We start from the raw sequence: 4,994 nt of genomic DNA, 5'->3' as shown, positions 1-4,994 counted from the left end.
TTCAATACCTCCAGTATTAGCCAAACACTTTTCCTTCAACAGAGGCTTAAACCACCTCCGCAGGTGGCTTATATCTTTCGGCTTTTAAGCCGAGTATAAGCCTTGCTAAAGCGTAAGTCTGCTTTCTGAATCGCAAAATCGACGCTTAACGCAGACTTTTGTCCAGACAGACTTAAGCCGCCTTAAGTCTGGTTTCTGAATTCCGCCCTTAAAGGCATGCCCGAAGGTGGACACGAAGATTGGCTTCCTTGCCTTTCCGTTCATTTAATCTAAATCTTCAACCCCTGGATACGGCAAAAATAGTCTGAATAAAAAAACTAACTTAAACTTAACTTTATTGCGTCAGTTGTGTAGCACTGATAGATTGAGATCGAACCTACTGACCTGGTGATATGCTAAATTGCTAATTGCTAAAACTGTGCTGGCTCTGCACAGTGCAGTGTTGCAAAATGCCGCCAAATGAATTTCCTCCTCACAGTCGGACCGCTCCGCACTTGTTTCTCAATCTCAATAGCGAACCCTTTTTATTCATTGAAGTAGTGCGCCTGCCTCTGCACACCTATGTGTATGAATGTGTAGCTAGATTTATTGTTATGGGGTGGTGGCTGAATAGATGACTGCTTATGGTCTTTCGCTACCATCCTGATTGCACCATCCATAATCTAACCAACAGTTGTACAATCCATTGTTTTGACAACTACATTTACTCTGTTTGTTAATATATGGCGCTGTTAAAACAAAATAAATTAACTTAACTTGACTTCAATTGACAAATTCCTAGATCCAGACTTTTTCTTTGCTCTTTCTTTCCGTCATCTCAAAGTTTTCGTCGCCAAAGATCTTGAAATTTACACAAATTAGGGACAAAATTTTTATTTGGCAACACTGGTTTTGAAAGCGATTGCTGCTTTTGTGCTGTTTCGTCAGTTGCTACAATTTTGCACGCTTGGATACCTTTACAGCTGGAGGGGTGATAGTCTGGTGGTGGTGACAGCGTTTGAAAACTTTTCTTCGTTCAAACAGCTCATTGCAATAGCGTTTATCAGTAAATTGATTTTTTTACAAGAAAACAAAATTTAAAATCTAAAAGATAAATTTGAGATCTTGGTGCACGGCCACGTGACCATAGGTAGGCTGCCTACTTCCCTGGATCCGCTATTGTATAAGAGTCGGAGTTTTGGAGTATCATTAGTCGTACTCGTAGTGGACTAGGAGTAGTTTTTAACCTTGATAATGAAGTGGAAGAAAATGTATTCAATGCTTTTAGAGCTCTTTATTTGCAAACGTTTAGACTATGCGTCGGCCCAAAGTAATATTAGCCTACCATAACCTCTTATAATTTCATTTGAATTGAGTTTAAATTATAAGAGCAATGGTAACATTATTTTGGCCAGATGCATGAATGTTGGCAAATAATTTCATATCTGTGTTTACAAACATTTGTAGGCTTGTCTAGGCTACTACACATGCGGTGAGGTGGCGCCGCGGAAAAGCGGATAAAAATTTCCCAAAGCTCGGTAACTGAGTGTGGAACCACTTTTCTTACTGTATGATGTTGAAGGCTACAAACTATAAATTCGGCTAACACATACTACGTTTTAACAGAATAGACCACGATATGCTCATTCCGTAGCCACTCAAACAGCATCTTAGCCTACATTCTCACGTTGGCGTTTTGTTGCTTATACCTTCTTTTGGACTTCGTCCAAGCTATGTTTAGCATGCGTCGTTTTTTGCTGTGGTCAGGGTCGTGTGAGCAGTATATAAAAACTCAGTCCGTCCATGTCATGCAAACTTCATAAATTGATTGAGTTTCGCTTTTAGCAGCATGATCGTAGCTTACTTCACAAGGTAGATTTAAACGATCTGTCTTAGCCTGATGCTGCGAGTTTGCTGTGGCAATAGTCAAGGCCTATGAGAGGGGAGTACCAAGGGTACAATGTACCCTTGAGGGCCCAGGCCTGTGTTTGTTGGGGGGGCCGAAATTGTGGTTTTATAGTTTACGTGCAAATATCTTTGATTAAAACCATCCTAAACGACTGGTTTCAAGCATAAAAGTTGTTATTCTTTAGTCCTGGTGGCCCTTAATCTAGCAAATGGGCCCAGAAAGGTAACCAAGGGCTTTGCGAGCAAATTAGGGTCCCAAAGTGGTAATTTAATGCTTTACGTGCAAAAATGTTCTGTTAAAAGCACACTAAATTAAATCATAAAAGTTAGTTATTCTTCTGTCCGGGGGGGGAGGGGCATAGTGTAGAAAAAGTAAGTTTGAGAAAAGCCCGGGTGTTTTTTTTGTGTGTTTTTTAAAGACTATTTGACAAAGGTAGTTTCACGCTTATTTCACTTCAAAATGAATTTCGGAGTTAGAGCCGGAGAATACTTTCGGAGCAGTAGCCTACCAGAGCCGGTGTAAAAAAAAGTGACTCTCTCGTTCACCTCTGCTAGTGCTGGGCATGTGGTGAATGCAAAAGTTAATGAAAAAACGTTAGGATTGGTCAGATGATTAACTTGATTATGTTTTAACAAGATGTTATGTTTGAGCCTTATTGGTAGAGAGCTTGGCTTTTACCAGATTGGTCACAGCGGTAAACCATAATCTCTTCGTGGGAAAATTGTAACATAAAGTTCCCGGATCCGTTTGTCTGCATATAGTGACCGAAAAAGAAACACTTCTTGAAACGTCTATTCAATAAGTGTATTCCTGTAAAATTAGCCCGCGGCTATCGAAATGGAGATGCAATGCCTACACCTCTAAAACTGTCACTACGATACAGATTACTTGGATAAAAGACGGAGAATTTGTCCAGTTAGCAAGCACCAAATAAACCAGTTAAATGTGCGACCGACTTCCAACAAACAACTTCGAGAATGAATCAGAAAAATTTGTGATAACTCAAAGGCACGAGAGCAGTTCGTGTGACGCAACATTTCATGTTTAAACCGGTTTCAAACTGAAACAGGTTTAAACCGGTCTTACGGACGATGGTGCAATTTTGGCTCATGTTTTAGGAATTTCCATGACGTAATATTCAGTAGACCCGAACGGTTTCTACATGACGTTTGACCAGGCGAACAACCGTCTGGAACACAGATACATATAACACTCAGTAACGTTAACGGATTTAACATTAAACACACAAAATAAACATGAAAAAACTAATAAATCCAACGTTTTCGACACCACATAGTGTCCTCTTCAGAAATAATTATAGCTACATCTAAGAGAAGTAAAAACATGAATTTAAAAAATTTACATTAAAGATGTAGAAGTACAAGCGACACCTCTCAACAGCACCATCAACAACTGACACACGAATTCTGACAAAGAAAAATAAATTGAATTGAATTGAATTGAAAATTCAATGCAGGATACACAAATTGGTGAGGGACAGATCACATGATATGCACAACACAAAATAATAGTTTTATTGCAGGCTGATACTATTATTGCGCACGCACAGATGTCCAATTCTGCAGTAAAATGTTGTGTGGTGTGCAATACGCCTAAACAAACACCACACTTTTGCCAAAGACAAAGGGGTCCGGAGTGAGAGGGGCCCCGGAATGACTCTTTGTACCCTTAGTGAAAATTTCTCTCAGAGGCCCTGGCAATAGTAAGTTGCGCAAGCTTTCGGAACACAGTTCCCTAGTCATAGGGAACTGTGTTCCGAAAGCTTGCGCAACTTACTATTGCCACAGCAAACTCGCAGCATCAGGCTAAGACAGATCGTTTAAATCTACCTGGTGAAGTAAACTTCATAAAAAAAATATTACTCAGATAGCATATCACATGCGAGAAACCCTTCCCCCTTTTAATTTGTGACGGATATGTGGCGTTTTTCTCCTGTAACGTCGGTTCTGCAAAACCTTGCTTTGATATATTGTGATGGACTTATAGTGGTAGTTTATAGGCTAATTTTCTTTTCCTAAGTCACACTTGCAGTAGCCTAATAAGGCTACGGTACCGTAGGCCTACGGTAGTAAGCGTTTGCGATTTTGCCAGTGGCTTTTATAGAAAGCATTAGCCTATTTAGGCCTAGCCTATATATACACACTACAGGATGTTTCAAAAAAATTTGACATCATTGTACAGTCTTGTAACTTTGCCAAATATCGTTAATCTCAAATTTTAACAGTAGGTGTAACGTAGCCTACAGTAGCCTACAGATACAACATAAAATTTTATCTTTTAGTGTTCTACTTTCATATCTTCTACTGGGAGGAAGTAATTTTTACTGTGATTATCCTAGTTTCTAGGGGACTTCGATTCCCCAACACTTTCTCAGAAATCCAATTCGAGTTACATTTTTCCTAAAAAGTTGTTTATTGGTAGGCTACAGATAGTTTAACTTTCGTGGTTGCTTGTGAAATAACTTATTCACCGGACCGCCGCTGAAAATATTCCTCTTGTCAAACTGGACCTTTGTTAAGATTAGTTGATTAACCCTGCTGTATTGTATAGCCAGTGTTGTACGCGTCATTGAAATAATTTGACGGCGTCAGCGTCAGCGCGAATTGCCTAAAAACTTTACGGCGTAAAGGACTGCGTAAGCTCTTAAAGAAATTGACGGCGTCAGCGCTAATTTCTAGCGCTATTTTTTGCCAGCGTCTCATAAAACGGAAATATTTCAACCAAGTTCAGCCTAACAATAGCTATAGCCTAAATAAAGAGCAGGTATTATGTTTTGAGACTGTATTGTAATTAGCTGCTCAGCCTATTAGTTATTTCCTTGCAGAAAAACAAGCATTTTAAAACGTTTGTCTGACAATCTGCTGCGTTTGGGCAGTGGGCAGGATTATGAAAAAAGGGCACTTTTGTTGCTGAAAGGCCAATTTGTTTTGTAAGTTTTAAGATAAGATATAGCGATAATGCTCATCTATCAGCTCATTGTCGAGTAATGATACAAGTGTCCGCTATACAAAGAACAATGGCACGGAAGGGCATAATGCTATTTTATAATGATGTAATATAACTTACTGTGATGGAGAATTTTGTG

Source organism: Aplidium turbinatum, chromosome 10 (assembly GCF_918807975.1).
Source record: "Aplidium turbinatum chromosome 10, kaAplTurb1.1, whole genome shotgun sequence".
NCBI classification, from domain to species: Eukaryota; Metazoa; Chordata; class Ascidiacea; order Aplousobranchia; family Polyclinidae; genus Aplidium; species Aplidium turbinatum.
This window is presented reverse-complemented; position numbering follows the sequence as displayed.